Here is a 27478-nt window from a genome sequence, read left to right as displayed (position 1 = left end):
GACCATCCAGGCCACGCCCCATAAAACCCCCTTGTTACCATAATTTACCAAAACCATAATGGCTGTCTACATAAAATGTCACATTCAAGCTTTCTGACAAGAAACAAGTTATTGTCAATGCAACCAGTTCTGCCACTTGTGCTAAAGTTACATTTGGCAGATATGAGGCTTCAATAATTTCAGAAATGGAACATACTGTAGAGGCAGCCTTTAATGTTTTATATTGGTCGCTCAAGCAAGAACCATTGACAAGCAAAGTCAGCCATTTCAAGGGGAGTTTCCTTGCTACCTGGTCTTGGTATAATACATAGTTCTGTAACTTCTATACAATTGTGTTCAGGCTCAACATCATCATCACTGTCATTGTATTTACTACTTTTGTTTGAAAGTTGAAGCAATGTTGCTGGATTCAACACATTACATTTCTTAATCAAGATATTCTCAACTGCCGGAATCAGTTGTTCATATCTAGTCAATCAACTGTTTGTCAATTATGGCATAGTCAATCACTATTCCGTCACCTTGTTCAACTGCAATGCAAACAATTCAACCATTTTCAAATAACGAGGGACACTTACAGGTACTACATCCAACACAGCTGAAACGTAAGCTACAGGTCTCATTGCTCCACCATGTTTCTAAGTAAGAATATATAATGCACACTGACCTTTGTTGTGACAATGAAGAAAGCAGGTCTAATTGTAGTCAGGCATTCCAATATCGGATGCATTACATAAACGTTCTCTTACTAACCGGAATGCCTCTGAACATTCTTTGGCAAATGGTACTGGGTCCTTTATGTCACTATGAATCAACCTTACTAAAGGTTGTGCAATTCAATCCACTGATGACAGTAGCCAACAATTCCCAAGAAAATCCTCAAATCCCTCTGGGAAGCAGGGGGATACATTTTCAGAATTGCAGAATTGCATTATTTTGACACGTTCCTTGGTCCCTTTTCAATGTTATGAGGAAGATGAATTGCTTCCCTTTTACAATACTGCAATTTGGTTGGGGATTCAGTAAAGCAATTGTGTCTAGTTTACAATCTTCTTATTTTTTGGATGTGAGCAGTAGGTCATCAGTGTACTGCACCAAGACTGAGTTACAGGGCATCCATAGATTTTTACAGATATTTCTTCAGGGTTTGACAAAAAATTTAAGGACTTTCAATAAACACTTGTGGAATTCTACACCAAACAAGAACATGAAGAAGAATGCTTGGCAAATGTAAATGACTATAGCGTTCTTCATTTGATGTAATTTGGAACAGGATTACTGATAGATTCGGTGCCATTGGACAACAGAGAATGTCTATTTTGTTTATTTTTCTTAAACCCTGCACTATTTTCCATTTACCAATCGGTTTCTTTATCACCATCACAGGAGAGTTGCAAAGGCTACCAGGCACTTCCCAAAGGATTCCCTGTTTAATCAGTTTTTCAATTACAAGTTGTATTTCTTCTTCCTTCTCCTTTGGAAATTTATATTGTTTAATTCCAAGGAAAAAGAGCATCAGGTGATATTGTGTTTTTCACTGGCTCTGCACTATTTATCAGTCCTATCTCTTTATCAGAGAAATCTAACAGCTCTTTTTTTTACAGCAGTTTTAAACACAGACGGAAGTCATTCTTAGTCTAGGCTAGGAACAACTGAACTCTCAGATCTTGTGATATAATTTCAAACACTGAGGGCCCCATTACGACTTTGGCAGTCTTCAGAGAAGCTGATGCAGCCAGCATACTGCCAGTGCTGGCGGAATGCTTGCCGCCCTATTAGGAGGTTTCTGCTGGTCCAGCAGGCGAAAACAGTGTTTCTGCCCGCTGGCTCAGCGGAAAATTCACCACAACATTGATGTTGGCTCGTAATCTAGCCAGCGGCAATATTGTGGTGCATCAGGTGCGTAATTCGAGCAGTGAAATGCGCAACAGGGTTGTCCATGAGGGCCCTTGCTCTCCTCATTCAAAGTGCATGGATAGTGCAGGGGCACCCATGGGGCCCCAGAAGCCTCCTTTCCACCAGCCTCTGCACAATGGTGAGACTGCCATGCAAAGGCAGGAGGAAAGGGGACTCATAATCCCCACGGCAATGCTGCTTGCAGTGCTGCCCTAGCGGATTGTGACCGCTGAGACTGCTGGGCTGTCGACAGGCGGCAACCTGGCTGTGCCGACAGTCAGACCGTGGCCTGTCTGCCACGGTCATAAAAGAGTGGTCAGTCCACCCTGTCTGCTGTAGTCCGACCACTATCGCGATTGTGGCAGTCTTGAGACCACCACACTCATAATGAGGGCCTGAATCTTTATTCTGGCTTTCAATTCCAACACCATCTGGGGTACAGTAAATCACACAATTAATTTTGCACAACAAATCTCTGCCCACCAAATTCACAGGACCTGAATCAAACAAATTTAGCTGATGCTTATTGTCCATTGGCCCTATTTTAAATGACACGTCCGTTGTAACCTGATAAACAGTTTGACTAATCCTTACAATGTGGAATTCTCTTTGCAAGAGGGCTAGGACTTTCACAGAATATACTGTAGAATAGGTAGCTCTCGTACCAATCAAAAAAGAAACAGGGTGGCCATTTACTTCACTGTCAATGTATGTGTCACTTTGGTCTATCTCTAGGACTGGTACAAGAGGGCAATCCTTCTCCTCTTTCAAGCACTGAAGAAAATTTAAGAAAAACATTACTGAGAATCAATGGATTCTGTTGATACCATGTACTGGATGCCATTTTGTTTTAATAGTTTTCTGCAACACTGGTACTGTAGGCATTATCATGGGAAACTATTTCTGAACATGTATACCCTGCACAGAAGTCAGCTGGACTGCGACCATTGGCAGTGTACCTTTATGCATATGAGGAACAAATGAATCCTGAATTCTGTCTGGATATTGTCAACATTCCAATTTCCAGTGCCCAATTTTACCACAAAATTACAAGCAGTGTTCTTCTTTACAACCTCAATATTTCCATTTCTTTTAGAATTATTCATAATCCCTCTCCCAAGACCTTGCATCTGTATCAATCCATTTCTCGTTCTCACACCTTTTATCTGAGACATCCCATTCACTTCAGTATTCATAGATTGCACATAACCCAAATTTGAACATATTCTGGACACTCCTCTCCATTGCTTCATCTGGGCAACCATCAGCTTATTCCTTGCTTTTCTTCTGCTTTCTTCCAAACACATTTTAACTAGTCCATTTAGCAAGTTTATAAATCTCATCTATATTCTTTATTTGCTGGCACATTTCACTGTAGTGTATGTGATTACTAAACTCTGGATATAGATCCATAACAAAAGCAGAGATGAAATCACTAACACCATCTTTCTCGGGATCTTCAACTCTGCCACACTTCTTGGAAGTGTATAAGCCTCTCAAAATAAGCATATATTGACTCTTTCAGCTCGTGAAGTTCCTAAAATCTTATCTAATTGATATCACCTTTTAGGTGCTTTTTTCAGATGTTCAATCAACTCTCTGGATTTACTAGCTGCTTTCTCAGAAGGGACATTATTTAGTACAACCCAAGCTGGTTCTTCAATTGTCCAACCAACAGCAACTTTACATTCAGACCACGGCACTGGAAACTACAATTTAAAAAAATGAATTCAAAGCCATCCACAGCATTTGTGAAATCATAGTCAACTCATGAATTTCCTTGTACCACATGTCCTGCTCCTCTCAAATTTTCGGAAAATTTGTAGTGAAGGCATAAAGATTAGCTCTCATCCAGGGCAGATGTACTAAATTCCCTCCATGTACTTCTCGCAATGGAATTCTAAAATTGTCCATCTGTCTGAATCACTAAGTGATGCTTTTGCATCTTGCCCTCTCTCCTTTGCTTTCTTGATACCTGCTCTCACTTTTTTCCACCTTTCTCTGCCTTTCTTTAAAGCATTCCATTCTCTTGTTTTTAAATAAATACTTAGGGCCTGATTCACAAACTCATGGCGGAGGACCTGTAGCCGTGGGGAAGTCTCCGCACTCAGGGCGAAAGCTCCGCAATGAGAATGAGAATTCTCACTGTAGAGATTTTGCCTCAAATTTGAAGACTCCCCCATGACTGAAGGGCCTCCTCCATGAGTGTGGAGGCAATTTGTGAATCAGGCCCTAAATGTGAGCTCTTAAGGTCCAATTCCTTTATTTCATCACAAGTCAATCCATGTTTTAATTCTTTCTTACATTTTTCATTATGCTGAAATCAACCTCACACTCATCAGCCAATGACTCCACTTTATCAAGTGTTTCATTCACATATCTGGATGTTCAAGCACCTCATCTTATCAATGTTGAATGTCAGTAACCTGTTTAAATCAATTGTCCTCAAAAGGCCTCCAAAAGGCCAACATTAACAAATCTCACCTTAGGACGTTCCTACATACCCACTGGAGAGGCTTTTGAAATTAGCGAAACAGACATAGGGACATATTTATGAGCCCCTAGCATCAACCAAGTGTCACTTTTCGTGACTCTCCGGTGCCACAATGCACTGCGCCGTATTTACAAGGTTGCGTTAAGCCACTTTTTGTGGCTTAATGCCACCCTGTAAATATGGCCCCTTCACAAGCAGCCCTTTGCGTATGAAGGGGGGTGCATTGGGTGTTGCTGTGGGCATATCACAGCAACAACCATTGCATTTTGATGCTGCCTCAGATTTATGAGTTTTCATAAACCAGAGGCAGCGCCAAAATCTAACGCAACCTCAGCGGTGGTGTTAGCAAGGCACAACGAGGAGGAATACTTTTATTCCTTCTCGTTTTTTGCTTTTTCTGCAACATGCATAGAAAGAGCAAAATGCCTGACATGATTGTTGATGTGGGTATGTGTCCTTTCCTGCACATAAACAATCATTTCAAAATGACGCTTTGGCCCTTCTGTGTGTGCTGTGTGCTGCAGCACACACAGAGCTGTCAAATCGCCATCAGTGATTGTTTATTTTACAGGAAGGGAAACCTTCCCAAACATAAACAATCAAACCCCTCAACACAGACATCCTTGCACAATGGTGCAAGGATGCATGCGTTAACGCTAGGCAGCTCAATTTAGCGCCTGCGCAGTGGACAACACAGGGGTGCCCTGTATTCAATTAAATACGGCACATCCCTATGTTGTGAAAATGACAGAGCGCTGCCCTGCTAATTATGAGGCAGCATCGCACTCTGTCATTTTCCTTTAAATGTGGGCCATAGTGTCTCTGCTAATATTTGGTAAGGCTGCTATTGCCGTCTCAGATGAGACACTTGCTATTGCACTCACAACCACAGATGTAGTTGGACCCTATATCTGTATTATCTCCTGCTACTGGTACTACACTATGACCAAGACCAGTTCCTTTTTTCTGTGTCCTAGCAGTATGTGGAGATCAAAAATTCAAAAGATCATTTAGAAAATATCCTTCTCATCTGAATCATGATTTTGTTTTTCCTGCCAACTCTGCTTTCTGTCATTTGTCTCCTTGACTATTATGGGATAAACTCTCACTCTGTCTATTATATCCTCCCTTCAGAATCTTTCCTGTTGATCCCAATTGTTTTCTTGTCATTGCCTGAATGAACCCTTCACTTGCTTTGATATTTCCTTTCTTTCTTTCTCAGTGGCCATTCAATCCCATTTGTTCAATGCTTTCAACTGTAGGTCTCGGTAATGCATTCCTGTTATTCATAGTTTGTCTCAGGAAATCCAAATTTTCAATGTTAATTGAACACTCTAAAGGAAACTGTAAACTTTGAGCAGAAGTGGCTTATTCATGTCATTCACATATCCAGGTACACATGTAAAATACAATGTCCATCATAGTTTTGTACGACATCATTTTGCATGCCGGTATTCACTTGGCAGGTGAATTCTGACCATCAAAGATACATCAGAAACATTAGACTTTCTCAAAGCAGGACTCATTTCTTTTTTATTTAAAACTATCTAAAAATCACACAGACTGAACTAGCTCACAACAACTGTTAGAAATGGGGTCTTTGGTTGGCAGTCAGGTTACCCCCTGGCCAAGCAAGGACCCTCACTCTAGTCGGGGTAAGTCACACACAATCCAAATTATCCTGTGCCCACCCTCTGGTAGCTAGGCACTGAGCAGTCAGGCTTATCTTAGAAGACAATGTGTAAAGTATTTGTGCAATAAATCATACAATACCACCCTATAGCACCACAAAAATACACCACACAGCGCTTAGAAACATATATAATATTTATCTGGTTAACTGCAAGTCAAAACGATCAAAGATGCAATAAGTGTCAGGAATAAGGCCTTGTGCAGTCCAGGTCTCGCTCGAAACTCCGCAGCGCGGCTCTGTGTGCCCTCTTGTTCCAAAGGTGGCCATCAGCGTCATCTTCCCTGTGGCAAAGCTCATAGAGCTGCAGGTTCAGGACATTAGTGGACAAGATGCACTTATCAGTGCTATTCCATGAAGGGACTACAATCCCCATGTTTTTAGAGGCAGGAGCCATCTTGGGGTGTGGCAGGCCTATAAAGCCCAGCCACACCCAAGCACGTTGCTCACTATTTTGAAGACTTCGATGCAGTCAGACCTCGTGGGGGTGTCTCTGAAGTAAAGCAGAGTTCCTGAATGGCAGAGTGACATCAAACCGAAGTATCCTTGTTTCCATGGTGCATTCAAAAACGAGTAGGTCGTACTCATAGCAGTAAGGTCTTGATGAATCCAATTTTGGAGGAAGTCGTTACTTCCAAAGGTAAAGCATCCCCCTCAGCACAACGAGCAAAGCGTTTTCAGTTTCCAGAGTACAGCTGCCTTGGCGCAAATATCAAAGGCCTTTCACTTCACAGGTGTAAAGTGCTCTTTGCACAGCTATTCAAGCGTTTCAGTTCACAGAGGTAAAGCGCTCTAGGCATGGCAATTCAAGCGCTTCAGTTCCCAGATGTAAAGCGCTCTTGGAACGGCAATTCAAGCGCTTCAGTTAACAGATGTAAAGCACTCTTGGCATGACAATTCAAGCGTTTCAGTTCACGGATGTAAAGCGCTCTCGGCACGGCTATTCAAGCGTTTCAGTTCACAGAGGTAAAGCGCTCTAGGCATGGCAATTCAAGCGCTTCAGTTCACAGATGTAAAGCGCTCTTGGCACGGCAATTCAAGCGCTTCAGTTAACAGATGTAAAGCACTCTTGGCATGACAATTCAAGCGTTTCAGTTCACGGATGTAAAGCGCTCTCGGCACGGCAATTCAAGCGCTTCAGTTCACAGATGTAAAGCGCTCTTGGCACGGCAATTCAAGCGCTTCAGTTCACAGATGTAAAGCGCTCTTGGCACGTCAATTCAAGCGCTTCAGTTCATAGATGTAAAGCGCTCTTGACACAACAACTCAAGCGCTTCAGTTCACAGATGTAAAGCGCTCTTGGCACGGCAACTCAAGCACTTCAGTTCATAGATGTAAAGCGCTCTAGGCACAACAATTAAAGTGCTTCAGTCCGCAGGTGTAAAGCGCACTTGGCATGACAATCAAAGCACTTCAATTCACAGGAGTAAAAGGATCTTGGCACAACAATCAAAGTGATTCAGGCCACTTGAGTAAAAGCGCCCCCTTAGCATAATGAGCGTAGCGCTTTAAGGCAAGACAAGTTAAAACGCTTCCTGGTATTATAAGTAAAGCGCTTCAAGTTCAATGAGTAAAAACTTTTCGGCCTTTATAGTTGTGAATGTGAAATCATTTTTGGAGATAAGCAAATCATAGTTTTCATTGTTCTTTGAAAAGCTTAAGATGTGAAAAGCATTTTTAATTCTTTGACATCTTTTAGGTCATGATCAAAGGTTTATGTTTTGAATGCATAGATGTTATAGGATTGATATCCTGAGTATAATCATAGTCCAAAGCTCCTGCCATCTCTTGAATCTGAGGTCGTAGTTTACTCTTTTTCCATGTTTCAAAGAAGGGGCTTTGCCCTCATTTCAAAAGGGGTCTCCATCTGATATCTCGGCGACGCATTTAGTCAAGAGTCTATTGATGAGTTACATTTCTATGAATGAGTAAATGCATATTTGTTCTAACCTTTTCGTTTCAGATCTCTCTCTCTCTGCTGTTCCCTACCCTAATACCCTTCCCCCGACTGGCTTCATCATAACTCTGTGCTATAATAGCTTTATGAGTTGGTGATGCCGGAAGGTGGGCCTTTTGTTCAGTGACGTGCAGATCCCGAGGAAAGGACACTGTGCCAGAATAGTGAGCCCACAAGTTTATACTTTCCTCTTGGTCTGTATGTGAGCTGCGCAAAATGGCCACCCTAGATACCCTTTTGCAAGTAGTCACTCAGATGCAAAGGGATTTGACAGACTCAATTTTTTTTACAGCTGATTTAGTGAATAAAGTAACTCAGTTACAGAGTAAGGTGGAGGGTTCTGAATCTGAGTCTCGCCCTACACCTCCAGCACCTACTAACATAGCTGTGAATGTGCCGACAACGATTCCTTTAGCTGCACTAGAGAGGTTTTCTGGGGACCCCAATAAGGTTCAAATTTTTCTGACACAGGTGGAACTACATTTTACGTGTCGGCTTGGTGCCTTTCCAGACGCACAATCTAGAATTGCATTCCTTATATCATATCTAAATGGTGATGCAGCTACTTGGGCAGTGCCATTAGTCCGAATAGACAGTCCTCTTTTATATAACTGGCGTCGTTTTGTAGAAGAATTTGTAAAGTTTTTTGACAGACGCGCAATCACTATGTCTGCAGACAAAGAGCTACTAGAATTACATCAAGGAAATAAAGACCTGATAACGTATTTGTCACATTTCAACCGGTTACTGGTGGAAACCGTTTGGCCTGAGGAAAAAAGGTCAGGAGTATTTTATCAAGGGCTAAAAGCCGAACTAAAAGATGCATTTACCCAAGTTGAACCACAACCAGAAACTTGCACTGATTTAATTAATCTAACCCTATGGATAGATCACAGAATTTCTGAAAGAAAAGGAGTAAGGAGAAAATGGGAAAAAACAAACTGGCAAATGGAAAGATCCAGACACTTTCAATTGTCTTCAGACTCTATGATAGAACCGATGGATATCGGAACTGTTCGCCCACCACTGACCAAAGAGGAGAAAGACATGTGATGAAAAAATGGTCAGTGTCTGTATTGTGGGAAAAAGGGTCATTTCGTAAAAGAATGTCAAAAGAAACCCAAATGTAAAACTGACCCAACATTTGTGACTAAGAAAAAGATAGCGGTTGCTTTGGAAAATTCACAGGAAAACTAAAGTGCCCAAGAAAAAACAAAGGGGACCTCTTGGGCAAATTGAAAATACCTTCAGTGTGCTCTTGCACAAATCGTTATGTCAAACATTGCAGAATTTTAGTACAAATGACTGTGAGGGGAAAAAGACATAGGTGGTCATTCTGACCCTGGCGGTCTTTGACCGCCAGGGCGGAGGACCGCGGGAGCACCGCCGACAGGCCGGCGGTGCTCCAATGGGGATTCCGACCGCGGCGGTAAAGCCGCGGTCGGACCGGCACCACTGGCTGGCTCCCGCCAGTGTACCGCCGCCCCATAGAATCCTCCACGGCGGCGCAGCTTGCTGCACCGCCGCGGGGATTCTGACCCCCCCTACCGCCATCCAGATCCCGGCGGTCCGACCGCCGGGATCCGGATGGCGGTAGGGGGGGTCGCTGGGCCCCTGGGGGCCCCTGCAGTGCCCATGCCAATGGCATGGGCATTGCAGGGGCCCCCGTAAGAGGGCCCCTACATGTATTTCACTGTCTGCCGCGCAGACAGTGAAATACGCGACGGGTGCAACTGCACCCGTCGCACAGCTTCCACTCCGCCGGCTCGATTCCGAGCCGGCTTCATAGTGGAAGCCTCTTTCCCGCTGGGCTGGCGGGCGGTCTGAAGGCGACCGCCCGCCAGCCCAGCGGGAAAGTCAGAATTACCGCCGCGGTCTTTCGACCGCGGAACGGTAATCTGACAGCGGGACTTTGGCGGGCGGCCTCCGCCGCCCGCCAAGGTCAGAATGAGGGCCATAATGTACAAGTTCTAATTGATTCAGGGGCAACAGGAAATTTTGTGGACCAACAAACTGCACTAGACCTGCATATACCCAGTGTCAAGAAAAAGGTTCCAGAAGTTGTGTATGCAGTTGATGGTCGTGAGTTGGCAGGAGGCCCTATTACTAAACAAACCTCACAAATACAAATGATTTGCAAAGATGATGAGAATCAAAACCACTGTGAGATAATTTGCTTTGATATAATCCAAGCACCTCAATATGGTTTTATTTTAGGAATGCCGTGGTTAATGTTACATAATCCATGCATAGACTGGCACAACCAGGTTTTGCGTTTTTCTTCTTCTGCTCGTGCAAAGAAATGTTTTCAATCAAGACGAAACAAAGAAGGAAATCTTCAACACTCCATTGCTACTGCAGTTGAGAAGGAAACTGATTTGCCATCACAGTATTCAGAATATACTGATGTTTTCAGTGAAAAGAAAGGGAGCTCATTACTACCTCACAGGTCATACGATTGCCAGATCGACCTTGTACCTGGCGCCAAAATACCAAATTGTAGGATCTATGCACTATTGGAGAAAGAAAATCAAGTCCTACGAGAATACCTTGATCATTGTTTAGCCAACAAGCTAATTCGGCCATCACGATCTCCAGCGGCTTCTCCACTGTTTTTCGTACCTAAAGCAAATGGCGATTTGAGGCCTTGTATTGACTTAACAGTGATAAATAATATCACAGTTAAAAATAAATATCCACTACCTCTCATACCAGTCTTGTTAAACCAGGTAAAATCCGCCGTCACTTATACCAAACTTGACTTACGAGGTGCTTATCACCTAGTTCGAATTTGAGTGGGAGATGAGTGGAAAACGGCTTTTAAGGCTCGTTGTGGCCTCTTTGAGTACCTAGTGATACCGTTCGGTCTGTGTAATGCCCCAGCAGCCTTTCAATATTTCCTAAATGATGTTCGGAGAGAATATCTAGACATCTTTGTCATTGTTTATATTGATGATATATTGATTAATTCAAACTCTGAAGATATACATGAAGAACATGTTAAGAAAGTATTGAAAACTCTACAAAAACATAATTTGTTTTGTAAGCTAAGTAAATGTGAATTCTATAACAAAGAAGTTAAATTTCTAGGAGTCATTTTAACACCTGACGGCATGCAAATGACTAAAACAAAAATTCAAGCTGTATCCGAATGGCCCACACCAAAATCAGTACGTGATATTCAATGTTTTTTGCGAATTTTTATCGACGCTTCATCCATCACTTGTCCCAAAAGGTAGCACCAATCGCCAAATTGCTAAGAAAAAAGGCTGTCTTCAACTGGTCCCAAGAGACAGAGAAAGCATTTCAAGATTTAAAAAAGGCTTTTACTACCGCTCCCATTCTAGCTCACCCTAATTTGGAGGAACCATTCATTGTGGAAGCTGATGCATCTGATGTTGGCGTTGGGGCAATCCTGTCTCAATGTCACCGAGAAACTGGACAATTGCACCCCATAGCATATGCGTCAAGAAAATTGAATGAAGCAGAACAGAATTACACCATAGCAGAAAAACAATTACTAGCAATTCATAGTGCTATTAAAGAATGGAGACATTATCTGTTGGGAGCGAAACTTACCATAACTGTATATTCTGATCATAGAAATGTACAGTTTATGAGTTCTGCCAGACTACTAATTCCTAGACAACTAAGATGGATGCTATTCTTTGCAGAATTTGATTTCATAGTGACTCTTAGACCAGGAATAGATAATCGTAAGGCCGATGCATTATCTAGACAAGATTCTTCAATCACGCCTACTGAAGAAAAAAAAACAAGCCTATCATAACGCCTTCAAAAGTGTTGTGTTTAGTAGCTGGCGAGAATTTTTTTGATCTCATTTGTAATCATTTTCACATCACTAAGTGGCAAGAGTGGTTACAACAAGACACCAAGATGTCTATTCAACAAAGTTTACCTCTACATGAATCTCGAGTATTCCTGCCTACTGAGGAGTTAAGAGAGACAGCTTTTCATTGGTTACACAGTCATCCTCTGGCAGGTCACCCAGGTCCTCAAGAAACAATAGAACTCATGAAAAGGTATTTTTGGTGGCCTACATTTGTTCACGACCTTAAGCAAATGCTACAATCATGTGAAGTATGTGCAAGATGCAAAAGCGAACATAGCAAGTCCAAAGGTCTACTGATAACTCTACCAATTCCCAATCATCCATGGGAACATATCTCTATGTATTTTATTACTGGTCTTCCTCAAAAAAAACAATTTACAACCATTCTAGTGGTAGTAGACAGTCTTACCAAGAATGCTCATTTCATTGCCTGTAAAGGGCTCCCAACTTCTGACACCTTAGCGACTATCATCTTAGAAAATATAGTTTGTCTTCACGGTTATCCTCTCTGATAGAGGAACACAATTTTCTGCACGTTTTTGGCAACAATGGTGCAAGGCTCTACAAATTGATTCAACTTTATCTACTAGTTATCATCCACAAACGGATGGTCAAACAGAGAGACTAAACCAAACTCTAAAACAATATTTACGATGTTATGCAACAAAGTCTCCTAAAACCTGGCTGGATCTTTTGTGGCTTGCAGAACTGGCTTATAATAACTCTCACCACTCTTCAATAAACTCAGCTCCTTTCTATGGTTTATATGGGCGTCATCCGCACATTTTACCAGTTACATTACCTGCCTCTACTCAAACCACTCGAGCAGTCATGGACATGTTAACACACATGAAAAAGGTACATTCACAATTACAAACAATTCTTCATCAAGCAAAGAAAAAATATAAAATACAATATGACAAAAAACACCAGCATGGTCCTCGGTATACAAACAAAGATAGAGTTTGGTTATCCACAAAAAATGTTTTATTCAAAAATAAAAATATATTTCATCCAAAATTCATAGAGCCCTATGAAGTACTATGACAAGTGAACCCAGTAACATATAAGCTAAAATTACCATCGTCTTTGAAAATTCATCCGGTGTTTCACACTTCGCTTCTGAAACCTGCTTCGCCCTCAAGCGTCACACAACCTGTTCCTCTATTAGTCAAAGGTCATTGGGAGTATGAGGTGCAATCTATTCTAGAAACTAAATATAGGGGGTCTTCCCTTTGGTACTTGGTGTCCTGGAAAGGATAAGGACTGGAAAATGACTCTTGGGAACCTGCAAGACATGTTGCACCACGCTTGGTGCGTCGACTTCACCTCCTCCATCCTGATAAACCAGGCCCTGGACTGCGCTTGGGGGAGGGGTGTAATGTCAGGAATAAGGCCATGCGTGGTCCAGGTCTCACCCGAAACTCCGCTGCGAGGCTCTGCGGCGCTTTATGAGCACCACTTGTCATCCCCTCTTGTTCCAAAGGTGGCCATCGGCGTCGTCTGCCCTGTGGCAAAGCTCATGGAGCTGCAGGTTCAGGACATTGGTGGACAGGATGCCCTTATCAGTGCTATTCCATGAAGGGACTACAATTCCCATGTTTTTAGAGGAAGCAGCCATCTTGGGGTGTGACAGGCCTATAAAGCCCAGCCACACCCAAGCACGTTGCTCATTATTTTGAAGACTTTGATGCAGTCAGACCTCGTGGGGGTTTCTCTGAAGTAAAGCAGAGTTCCTGAATGGCAGAGTGACATCCAACCGAAGTATCCTCGTTTCCATGGTGCATTAAAAAACGAGTAGGTCATACTCGTAGTGGTAAGGCCTTGATGAGTCCAATTTTGGAGGAAGTCGTTACTTCCAAAGGTAAAGCGCCCCTTAGCACAACGAGCAAAGCGTTTTCAGTTTCCAGAGTACAGCGGCCTTGGCGCAAAGATCAAAGGTGTTTCAGTTCACAGGTGTAAAGGGCTCTTTGCACAGCAATTCAAGCGTTTCAGTTCACAGAGGTAAAGCGCTCTAGGCACGGCAATTAAAGCGCTTCAGTTCACAGATGTAAAGCGCTCTTGGCACGCCAATTCAAGCGCTTCAGTTCACAGATGTAAAGCGCTCTTGGCACGACAATTCAAGTGCTTCAGGTCACAGATGTAAATCGCTCTTGGCAGGGCAATTCAAGTGCTTCAGTTCACAGATGTAAAGCGCTCTTGGCATGGTAATTCAAGCACTTCAGTTCACAGATGTAAAGCGCTCTTGGCACGGCAATTCAAGCTCTTCAGTTCACAGATGTAAAGCGCTCTTGGCACAACAATTCAAGCGCTTCAGTTCAAAGAGGTAAAGCGCTCTTGGCAAGGCAATTTAAGCGCTTCAGTTCATAGATGTAAAGCGCTCTTGGCACAACAATTCAAGCGCTTCAGTCCACAGGTGGAAAGCGCTCTTGGCACGACAATCAAAGCGCTTCAATTCACAGGAGTAAAAGGTTCTTGGCACAACAATCAAAGTGATTCAGGCCACTTGAGTAAAAGCTCCCCCTTAGCATAATGAGCGTAGCGCTTTAAGGCAAGACAAGTTAAAGCACTTCCTGGTATTAAAAGTAAAGCGCTTCAAGTTCAATGAGTAAAAACTTTTCGGCCTTTATAGTTGTGAATGTGAAAGCATTTTTGGAGATAAGCAAATCATAGTTTTCTTGTTCTTTGAAAAGCTTATGATGTGAAAAGCATATTTAATTCTTTGAGATTTTCTAGGTCATGATCAAAGATTTATGTTTTGAATGCATAGATGTTACAGGATTGATATTCTGAGTATAATCATAGTCCAAAGCTCTTGCCATCTCTTGATTCTGAGGTCGTAGTTTACTCTTGTTCCATGTTTCAAAGAATGGGCTTTGCCCTCATTTCAAAAGGGGTCTCCATCTGATGTCTCGGAGACGCATTTAGTCAAGAGTCTATTGATCAGTTACATTTCTATGAATGAGTAATTGCATATTTGTCCTAACCATTTCTTTTCAGATCTCTCTCTCTGTTGTTCCCTAATACCCTTCCCACCAACTGGCTTCATAATAACTCTGTGCTATATTAGCTTTCTTAGTTGGTGACGCCGGTAGGTGGGCCTTTGTGCATCGACGTGCAGATCCAGAGAAAAGGACACTGTGCCAGAATAGTGAGCCCACAAGTTTATACTTACCTCTTGGTCTGTACGTGATCTGCGCAAAATGCCCACCCTAGATACCCATATGCAAGTAGTCACTCAGATGCAAAGGGATTTGACAGACTCAAAAACTGTTACAGCTGATTTAGTGAATAAAGTAACTCAGTTACAGAGTAAGGTGGAGGGTTCTGAATCTGAGTCTCGTCCTACACCTCCAGCACCTACTAACATAGCTGTGAATGTGCCAACAACGATTCCTTTAGCTGCACCAGAGAGGTTTTCTGGGGACACCAATAAGGTTCAAATTTTTCTGACAGGTGGAACTACATTTTACGTGTCGGCTTGGTGCCTTTCCAGATGCACAATCTAGAATTGCATTCCTTATATCATATCTAGATGGTGATGCAGCTACTTGGGCAGTGCCATTAGTTTACAATAGGTAAACACAGAGATATCACTGAAAAGTGATATAAAGGGGGTCATTCCGACCCTGGCGGTCCATGACCGCCAGGGCCGGGGACCACGGAAGCACCGCCAACAGGCTGGCGGTGCTTCCTGGGCTATTCTGACCCAGGCGGTAAAGCCGCGGTCAGAAAAGGGGAACCGGCGGTTTCCCGCCGGTTTTCCCCTGGCCCAGGGAATCCTCCATGGCGGCGCTGCTTGCAGCGCCGCCATGGGGATTCCGATCCCCTTCCCGCCACCCTGTTTCTGGCGGTTTACACCGCCAGGAACAGGATGGCCGGAATGGGTGTCGTGGGGCCCCACAAAGATTTTCACTGTCTGCTATGCAGACAGTGAAAATCGCGATGGGTGCCACTGCACCCGTCGCACCCCTACAACTCCATTCGGAGCCGGCTTCTTTGTTGTAGGGGCTTTCCCGCTGGGCCGGCGGGCGGCCTTTTGGCGGTGGCCCGCCGGCCCAGCGGGAAAGCCAGAATGGCCGCCGCGGTCAGAATGACCGCCAAAGTGTCTTAAGTCTTTTTAAAGCAAACAAAGTCTCTTTCAAGCACAAAGTACCTGGTTCGCATAAAAAATATCCACAAAGGGCCGCAGAGGAGGAGGATCGTGGAAACAAAGGGGTGTGCGTTGGTTTCTCGGGCCGCACACGGCAATGCGTCATTTAGTTTCCACACAGGGGCAGCTGTGAGTCGATTTCCGGCGCTCGGTCGTGGATCCACTTCGGGTTGCGGGGTTTTCAGACGCCCTGGGGACAGTGCATGGATTTCCTGCGCTGGCAGGATGAAGTCAGAGGAGGGGTGTTGATCCGGTGGGCATTGCGTTAAATTTTCTACATCACGGCAGGCACTGTGTTGATTCCTCCCTGGAAGTCAGGCTGCGTTGTTCTGGCTCGGCTATGCATCGATCCAGTGGGCCGTGCGTCAAATTTCTGCTCACTACGCTGGTGCTGGGTCGATCTTCTTGTTGCAAAGTCGGGCTGCATCGTTCCGGTTCGTTGTGCGGTGAAATTTTCACTGTGGTGCAGGCTGTGCATCGTTTCTGGCAGGCTGTGCATCAGAATTTGCCGTACAAGGAGTCCTTCTTCAAGAGATGAAGTCTTTTTGGTCCTGAGACTTCAGGGAACAGGAGGCAAGCTCTATCCAAGCCCTTGGAGAGCACTTCTTCACCACAACCAGAGAGTAGCAAGGCAGCAGGTCAACATCAAGGCAGCAGTCCTTCACAGAAAGCAGTCAGGTGAGTCCTTTGGGCAGCCAGGCAGTTCTTCTTGGCAGGATGCAGATTCTGGTTACAAGTTTCTTCTCCAGGAAGTGTCTGAGTTGGAAGGGGCAGAGGCCCTGTTTATATACCCAAATGTGCCTTTGAACTGGGGGAGACTTCAAAGAGTGGCTTAGAAGTGCACCAGGTCCCCTTTCAGTTCAATCATGTCTGCCATGGTCCCAGTAGTGGGTGTGGCAGTCCTTTGTGTGAGGCCCTCTTCCCTCCCAGCCCAGGAAGACCCAAATGCAGAGATATGCAAGTGAGGCTGAGTATTCTGTGTTTGGGGTGTGTCTGAGTGAATGCACAAGGAGCTGTCAACTAAATCCAGCTAGACGTGGATTGTAAGGCACAGAAAGATTTAAGTGCAGAGAAAAGCTCACTTTCTAAAAGTGGCATTTCTAAAATAGTAATACTAAATCCAGCTTCACCAGTCAGCAGGATTTTATATCACCATTCTGGCCATACCAAATATGACCTTCCTACTCCTTTCAGATCAGCCGCTACTACTCAAACAATGTATGAGGGCAGCCCCAATGTTAGCCTATGAAGGGAGCAGGCCTCACATCAGTGTAAAAAGAAATGTAGGAGTTTTACACTACCAGGACATGTAAACTACATAGGTACATGTCCTGCCTTTTGCCTGCACAGCACCCTGCCCTGTGGGTTAGGGGTGTTTTATATGTAGAAAAAGGGGAGGTTTAGGCTTGGCAAGTACTTGTAAATGCCAAGTCGAATTGGCAGTGAAACTGCACACACAGGCCTTGCAATGGCAGGCCTGAGACAAGATTAAGGGGCTACTTAAGTGGGTGGCACAATCAGTGCTGCAGGCTCACTAGTAGCATTTAATCTACAGGCCCTGGGCACATATAGTGCACTCTACTAAGGGACTTATAAGTACATTAAATAGTCCAATGGTGTATGATCCAATGTCACCATGTTTAAAGGGAGAGAGCATATGCACTTTAGCACTGGTTAGCAGTGGTAAAGTGCGCAGAGTCTAAAAACCAGCAAAAACAGTGTCCAAAAAGTGGATGGAGGCAGGCAAAAAGTTAGGGGTGACCACCCTAAGTCTGTCAGGTCTAACTACAACCAATTCGAGCGTGGCTCTGTCAAAGGTCAACCTATCCGGCCTTATTTTATGGCACGTTTACTATCTCGCCTACACTATCGGCACGCTTGCCGCCACGCCCATATTATAGTTACATCTACCCGTTGATACAGGTGTTTTTGTATTTCTGAGTCGACGAGTGCAACAGGGACATTTCGGAGTTGTTCACTCAGGGCCGGCGGGCTGAATTAATGTTCACAAAATGTTAGTATTGGCAATATGGGTATGAGAGACAACAGAATTAAATTAAACACCCGCTCTACTATAATTGGAAACATGAACAGGCCGGCGGGCGGAAACACGAAACCACAGTAATTATAGGACACTTAAGCTTTTTCGATAGAAGGCAATTTATATATCCAGCACTACTTGTTTGGAAAACCGGAAGGATTAAACCATATTATATTATCTACAGCTACTTCCTTAATGTCAAATTTAAGATGATTTATCCCCATACAGTGTGTGACTACAGGGTGGTGCTCCCACCCAGCTCTGATGAAAACAGGCATTAATGAAACTCAGTAAGTGTACCCTGACCAGCCTTTCCTTCTTGTTTATGGACCTGGGTATATCACTTGGGTGTGTATATATTGATACGAATTAATCAACATGGGTGGATTTAGATAGGTGTTATCTTCCCTATAACGTAATGAAACTATACTTAGGGAATGTTTAAGCACAAGCTTAATTATCTTTTCCTTACACACACAAGGTGAAGATTTGGGGACTGTTATAGGATACCACACTCCACTGATTTGTGGATCTGAATCTTATTTCTCCCCACAGAATACTGAGTGTGCTGACAAATGACAGAGTATCTAGCGGCATAAATTAACTAGCCTCCTGATCAAAGGACAGGTGGGGCTCTCTCTTATAATACAGGGACAGGGCAAAGGTCCTGACGAAGGCCGCATGACCCTAGTTGGCATCAGAAACAGGCCGAAACATGTTGACCCTCTTCAGAGATTGGGGTGTACAGGTTACTAACTCCCAAAAACACCACCAATAACATTTTAATCCTGTCCAGGCTGTACCGGAATAAAATAGGACAAGTGGTCAGCCTGAGTCAGTTTTATATATTTTTTTCTGTTGTTCGTCTTTGGTCCCTGTGCCATGATTGTTGGTCTTGTCTATTGTGCTTACATGTTCCCCCACCCTTACTGCTCAACTCCAAAGGGGATTTATAATTTTTGGAGTGTGTTAGCTGGGCCCTATGATGAAGCATGCCACAATTTGTGGGTGAGGGCCGTTTTTTCAAAATATTGTTGATTTTGAATCAATTGGGTTCTGATACTTGACTATATTCCTTGTTCTTTTTGTGTGAAGACTTATTGGTTAAGGGAGGTCGGACAGGATTTCCCTCTCACCCCTTTATAGTATTTTGATGAAAGGTCAACCTATCACAGTGCATCTCTTTCAGCAACCAACCAATGACAGCATGGCTTTGTGGCGAAGCCTCACTAATCACAGAGCAGCTCTCTGCTAACTACCCTATCAGAGTGCAGATTCTCTGTGAATGAGGAAAACAATTACTAACCCTTTTCTAAATTAGTTTATGCTAATAATAAAATACATCTTGTCTGCTCAGTCTCAAATAGGTAGAAATAATTATGTTAAAGTACAACAAATCTCACAAAGATTAGAAACAGAAGCAGCACCTTTTTGACACTAGCTAAACTCAATTCACACTATGCATGTCCCCGTCCAATGGCAGTCTACACTGGCTAATGTAAATACTCCCTTGCACCCAGGAGCAAAGACCTCACCCTAAATTAGACACATAGGCCCACATTTATGAGATTTTGGCAGAGGCCAGCATAACAAGATACCCTGCTGTACTGCCCTACATCAGATGGAAAGGCAGGAGTGAGCCATATTTAAGCATTCCTGTCCTTTCCCCCTGTGCTGGTGCCATTTTGGCAGCTTAGTACCATGGTGCAAGGGTGTCTGCGTTGCATACAGGATTGCTTTTGTGCAGGAAGGGGCACTGCCCTGGACAAAAAACAATCCTGGGAGACTTTTTCCTCTTTCTATGTGTGCTGGAGAATGCAGCACACATAGAAAAGAAAAAACAAGGGGAAATGAAGATATTTCTTCTCATTGCGTCTTCCCTAGGGAAGCATGAGGTTTTAGAGCATCCCCAGGTTTACAAGGGATTTGATAAAATCCAAGGATGTTGCATGGGAACACCCACTGCAACTCCCATTGAACGCCTCCGTAGCGCAGAGTTAGGCAACACAGTGATTTGAGCTGCCTTGCCTTATTCCTTGTTTATGAGGCCATTCAAAGCAACATAAAGTGGCTTTGTGTGGCTTCATAACTATGTGGTTTGCACGGCATCACACAAAGTGATGCAACAGTTGCACAAAGGCCTTGTAAATATGAGCCACAATCTCCTGAAAAAGAAACCTCTTAAATTCAGAAACCCCATCTGTGTGTTTGTGGTGCCTCCCAAATCACACCACCTTATGTGGACAAGTAAACCACAATATCTCAAGATCTTGGATTTTGAAGAATCTGCTAACCTAAGCAATCAATAATAAAAGAAAAAAAACTAAATTAAAACCACAAATAAGAAAAAAAAATCAACACAACATTGATCAAACCTCCAATTGAACCCAAAATCAGCATCACATTACCTAACACCTCACATATAGCATCAAACCCCATCTAACAAACTCAAAACCCCTCAGCAGCATACCCTGGACACTCCAGAAACACTCAGAATCAACAGAATATTTCAGCCCTGTTCATACTTACACTCCAAATTGCTCAAGAACTGCACTGCAAGTCAAGTGTCTCAGCAAAATCACAGGATAGAGAAACTTCCCAGGGAAAAAACACTATCTCTTCAGATTGGGTAAAAGAGCGGTACCCTATGGAAAAAGAAGATGGTCTTTAATGTGCAAACATCCTCTGCTACCAAAGGTTTGTGTGACCAAAGCACTACCCTAAAACTCAAACACCCTCAAAACTTACCTCATCCATTCCTCTCATAATTTGTTGGATCAAAGATGATGTCAAAGCTTTTTTTGATGTTCAATTTTGGGTGACAATTTACTTGTGTGGATTATTAATTTTATTGATGCATATAGTTATAACCAATGTTGCACTTGAAATGCTTTGATTATTTTGTTCAGAAGTGTGATTTATAATGACGTATAATTATGCAATAGTTTGTTTTCATTTGAGACACCATTTTATTAAAATCAATGAGGTTTTTGGTGTTCTGCTGGTCTTGCTCCTGCTCCTTCCCCCTCCCAATCAGTAACCCACTGCAAGTCATCTCTCTGACAGTTTCCACACATCACAGAATGCACGTAAAATGGGACCATTGTATTAGGAAGCATGTATTGTGAATGAAGCTTTCTAACATGCACCTAGTACATCGTTTTGAAGGTTTTACGCTGAAGTTCTGATGCAGGCTTGCAAAAGAACATAATTCTACGAGCTATATTTTGTAAAATGTTTCATAATATGTTGTACATCTCTGGAGTGCAGTTGCTGAGGAGGAAAATGGAAGACTTCTCTTACCTTAAGAAATGGCTTAGTGCTAAGAATCTTTATTAATTACTTAATTGTTTCATATTTGACAATGCGATCTAACCATGATCACACTGTGCTGAATTTGCAGTTTTAATAATTGTTATTTTTGGACTTGGCCCATTCAGCAGCATCATGCCAAACCTTTTGCCTTTACCCTCTTGTTTTCTAAAACATGTTTTTGTTGGCTTTTAGGCCTCTGCACGCTTTATCACCACTAACCAGTGCTGAAGTGTTTGTGATATCTCCTTTAAACATAGTGAGAGTGGCTTACCCCCAATAGATACATTTAATTTACTTGTAAGTTCCCAGTAATGGGATCCTACATGTACCCAGGGACTGTAAATTAAATACTACTAGTGGGCATGTAGTACGGATTGTGCCACCTAATTAAGTAGCTCTTTTAAACATGTCTCCGGTCTGATACTTAAGTCTGTATGCGCAATTGTAAACTGCCATTTCGACCTGGCAAAATAAACCTTTTCCCAGGTCTAAAACCTTCCTTCTCAGTACATATAAGTCACCCTGAGGGTAAGCCCTAAACAGCCCACAAATATGATGCAGTGTATTTAAAAAGTTAGACTTGTACTTTTTAGTTTTACATGTACTGCTAGTCAAAAACTCCTAAATTAATTTTTAACTACTGCAAGGCCTACCTCTCCCATACAATAGCATTGTTTTTCCCTATTGCATTTAATGAGTGATAACTTTCAATTTGGAGCAGCTAGACAGGTTTTGTTTGGTGGCTAAATAATTGCAACTTGAAGCCCTCTTTAATGGTAAAGTTGGATTTTATGTTTCAATTTTGAAAATGCCAGTTTTAGAAAGTGCCATTTTCTTGTCTTACCGTTTGATGACTGCAGACTGTTCCTGGATCACATGATGTGGTTGACAGTTGGTTTATTCCTTTCAGATGGCTGCACAATAGAGGGATTAGGTGTTCCTGGATGGGCCATCAACTGGAAGGATGGGGGGCAGAGCTAGCCACAGCCCCACTTGCAACTGAACAGGCTGTGCCATGCCTTCACACAAAGGACTCATCACCATTGCATTGTCCAAACTCTGTTTCTGCCCACCGGCCCAGCGGGGATGTCGTAATGCGGCCGGCTGGATTGCGGCCGCATAGGCGCCCGCTCAGCGGTCCAACCTTGGCGGTCGGCCTCCGCCGCCCACCAAGGTTGTAATGAGGGCCAATATCTCGAATTATATGTGTGTGTCATAGTGAACCATATGATAGTCATAGTGGTTAATCACCACATAAGTAGGACATGCCACCCATCCTTGGGTGTGAACGAAATGCCAACAATATCGGAAAGTACTGACAGGAGAGGTGCATGGGGAATTTGGATATTCCATATATCTCCAAACATGGGATATATAACATTATTGTAAATAGGTTTTACTTACTGCAGCTGACTAAAGAACATCCATTTGTCATATCAGTGCTTTTGCAAGATCCTGCCCAGCAAAGACAACTTCAAGAAAATCATGTAAGGATCTTCCTACAGACCAACACTAACAAACTCTTTTAACATACACTTAAAAGAGAAAACTACTCCTTACACATAGCCTAACAGATTCTCCTATGGAACAACACAACCCCAAGCCTGCTGGAGACACCCAAACAGGGACATGTTCCTTGTTATAAAGTAATATATAATGCCAGTTTGGCTGGACTACTGACAGAACCTTCCCTGACAATCTTGAAGGACAGTTCCCTTAGCCTGAGTCCCAAACCGTCTTATTTCATTTGCAGAAATAAACTGTAATTAATAATATATTAAGAGAGGAATAACCACATCAAAGAGAGGTTGCCTGCTAAACGTCAACAAGGCAAGCAACATTTTAAGGGGGAGGACTATGATTATTTAATGTTTACTACTTTTGCATTAAGAAGCTACATGTTAAGGTCCCAAATCATTAAATAATATCATACTTATCTGGTATTTATAACATTTTTTTCCTGGTGGAGACCTATTTATATTCACCTTCTACATATGCACCCTGATACCTTATAATGGATGATCTTGGAAGAAAGAGAGAGGAAACCGACTCATCCAATAAAGTTATATAAAAAAAAAAATCCTTACTTTTTGTACAAAGATTTTGCAAGCTGCCTACTCCTTGAGGAGTCATCTCACAAAAAATTGTGAGATCCAGTGAAAACGAAAATGATGTATTAACAACATGGAGTTAGGATGTATGAAATGCAACATCTAGAAAGACACTCACCTATTCTCCTCAAAACATGTTTGATGGTGAGAAAGCCCTGATTCTGAAAGCTTGCAGTTTCATCGTAGCCTCAATTGCCATTCAGTAATACAAGAAGGAAAGCCCTAGAGAAGATGACTGACCACACTTATCTGTCCTCATTTGGTGGGCCACAAATCAGAAAGGTGCTACATGATCTTTCTACAGTGCTCCCTAAATTCTAGTCTTGATTTTGCATTTCTTCAGGCACCCTTCAAAACTGCTAAGTCACAGAGAAGCGAGCACTTCACAGTTTTATTAAGAAGATCAACAATTCTGAAGTGCACGGTACGCTACTCCTACATATTCAATCATCCAGAGAGGCACCAATAGATCAAATACTTCTGGTTTCATCCTGTAGGCATGCATTGTCTGCTTCAGCTGGTCATAAAAGACTACCTGGGTATTTTACGTATCCACCTTCATGTGGTTCAGCTTGTTGAATAGCATGCTACCTTTGTTCACTAGCTGAGCAGAACAGTGCTGAATACAAAGCCGTTAGCCAACAGTTCTTGTCGGGTTTTCATAATCAGAGAGTTTGAGTCTATGGATAACCCTTGTGAGGGCCTCTACTATGATCCTGGTGATGCTGCCTAGTACAGAAACGTTCACTTGTGATCAGTCATACATGATGCTGTTCTAGAGGACTTCCAGGGGACTCCATAGTTAAGACACAGTGAAGCCTGGCAGGCAGCAGATGACACGTGTGTTCCAAAACTAGGAGGTCATCTGCCAGGTTCATTTTTATATACCATGGAGAACATTACCTCTGGAACCAGTTCACCATCATCATGTCTAACTGCTTCAGCGTTCCTTCCTTAGTAGGCTGCAGTGAAAGCTATGTTTTCTTGAAGGGTGAAGAATCTATGAATTCTAAGTTGTTTTTTACTCACTTCCTAAGCTCCTGATATGTAAACATACTATCACTGGAGGCACAAAACAACAGGTGGCACCTACATCAGTACTTTTGTAGGGGTAGAAATAAGTGAAGATTCTTGCCAGAAAGAGGATGAGCATTCCAATTTCAGTGGAGCAAACTCCTTAAGGCAGTCATGGACTAGACACCAATAGTGTGGTAATATGCAATCTGCAGAATTATAAGATTATCCTTGGATCTGAGGCTTACCAATTTTACTTCCACACTGTGCACCAGCCAATCAGTGATGGTATTTCTTTGACTTCCCTCATCACCAATTGGAAACCATTCGCAGTTGTGATGTGAATGCAGACTTCAACCATAAAGGCAGTGCCCGAGATGCAGATGCTTTCCGACTTTGCTCATATATGGAAATTAGCTCTCATCATCCACTGAAATGCTCAATAAGACACATCAGAAAGCAGAGTTGACTTGGAACATTTACCTCCAGTATGCATGCCTATGTGCAGAGCAGCATGAAAACAAACATGAGCATAACCAGCAGGAATAGTCTAAAGCCTAGCATTAGGCTGGATGCCCACTTAATCTTCTCCAGCATGGTACTGCCTCTTACAGAACATGTGTGGCTGAAGACAGGAGGCTGTAGGTATGAGGGGTTGCAGCAGAGGCCCAGGTAATGAAGAGGGAAGGAGTGGAGTGCCACACAGCAGGGGTTACAGCTGGAAGAGTGGGTTCTTCAGGCCTGCCTACCAGCTAAACCAATATGTCTTCTGAATTTCAAATTTCAGAAATGGTCTGTAACTGTCTTATAAATGTAACCTGTGACCGGCCACATGTTATTAATGCCTCCAAACATCTGACTCATGTGAGCAGGTACATACTTGATTAGCCAATTCTTTGCAACAAAAAAGTGCATTAAACAATGGAGCCATTAATGTAAAGCCATGTCAATGAAACGTATACAATCAAGAATGCAGGCATGAAGATAGGAGTGAATCTTGACAACACCTTGGGCCAGAACCCTTAGGCCTTACATGGACCTCTGCAGCAGGTATTCTAAGTGAGTTAACAAATTAGTCTTCCAGTAGAAACAATCTTAAGCAAAGGGACTAGACTTAGGTACATTCATGCAGCTGTATCAGGCACACCACTACAGTAAAGCACTGATGAGTGTATACCTTGAAATTTAAAAAGCCACTTAACCCAAATCACATGAATATGCATCAATAGAGGAGCGGCAGCCAGCATAGCAGGTCCTGCGTATATAACTGGCAAACAGAGCCATATAACTTGTGAAGCCATGGTATTCTGTTTTCTGATAATACCTCTCGAAATTGACATGCAATTAACAGTACACTTACCCACTCCAAACTAGAAATCCATAGAAGACAGGGCATGTGAAATAAAATTCAGCCTTCAGCAACCCTTCTACAACACCAACACAAGGGAGTGATATAAAATAATAGTGGGTACACATATATTGCACACTATACCATTATTTCTGGTCTATGGGTGTCATTAGTGTTAGGGAATTCAGATGGATGAAAAGCAGAGAGGACCCCATTTTCTTAGTCTCTGGTAGCATATGGGTGTACAATATTACTCAATGCAATGATAGTCATTCTTTCAACCTAAAGTGGAGGAATGGAAAGTAGACCCATTGCGATTTCAATATGAGGCCTTGTGGACACACACAGATATCGGCATTGAAGATGCAGCACCCACCACACCACAACGAGAGAGTACTACTGATCAGGGAGGAGAAGGAGGATTCAATTCTCACAAGTCACAGCTTCCATTAGATTTAGAACAAAAGTAAACACAGCTCTGGCCGTGTACACCGTAATCTGAATCCACCACCTTACGTAAGGGAAGTTCAAAAGGACCCTTGTCACGTTTGGTATTGCCAATAATATCTAAGACTGGTACCCATCCCCTAAGTGGCACACAGAGCTGAGCCAGAGGTGCCAGAGGGTTTCAACCTGAATTTCTATGCCCTCATGATAAAAAAGAAATAAAAGAAAACAACATGATTTCTGGGCAAGAAAACAAAAGAAATGTCATGGTAGAATTGCTACAGATAACGTTGTAAAACAGAGAACATTAAACACTTAACCAGATGCAGGTGCCCACACTTTTTTCTTTGGAGATTGGAGGAGGAAGTCTGCTAGGCTGTGGTACAGGCCATAATTTACCTCAGTTTTGGATCTTAAGCTAGCCAGTGCAGTGGAGGAGAGTTGAGGCACCCAAACACCTGTGTTAGCTGCTGTTGTGTTGACAGCGTGGCCTGCATACAGGTCAGGAACCCTCCTGCATAAATTACGCTAATCTACACACTGTGATAGTTAACTGGCCATGAGGGAAACTTCCTGGGGTACTTTATTGCCTTTCTAAACTTGTGTCACGGTCAGTACCATTCGCTCCAGACGTGCGGGGTATGAGCAATATTTTCCCTGCATCTATTATTGGGGTGTAATGACCTATCCCAACATAACATTCTTCCTTTACCCAAACAATAAAAAAAACAAGATTAAACCAAAAATATAAACATTTTACATTTTACATATTTGCATAGACTGAGGCAGAGGCACTATGAGGCTTAAGTGGATCCCCATGCAGACTGACAGACATTACTTATGTCAGCTCAATATCTCTCAGCTTGGTGAAAGTTGGGGGCTATAGCTGCAAATTATATATCCTCATGCCCTGTCTCTGCGACAATGCTTCACGAGTTGTCTCCTCCTGATCATCTGCTGCCTGGCCTTCCTGCACATCGTTCATGCTGTATTCTGGCCTGTCGGCCTGCTGATGCTGTTCATTGGCGTGGCTGGACATGAGGACAGTCACTCCACTGGCTCCGCCCTGCAGGGGACAGGCCCGATGGTCATCACTTTTGTGGGGAGTGTTTGTCTCTCCAGCTCGTGATCTTTCCAGTCCATGGTTTAGAACCGGAAC

This window comes from Pleurodeles waltl, chromosome 5 (genome assembly GCF_031143425.1).
Source record: "Pleurodeles waltl isolate 20211129_DDA chromosome 5, aPleWal1.hap1.20221129, whole genome shotgun sequence".
Classification (NCBI taxonomy): Eukaryota; Metazoa; Chordata; class Amphibia; order Caudata; family Salamandridae; genus Pleurodeles; species Pleurodeles waltl.
Note: the sequence above shows the minus strand (reverse complement) of the source record.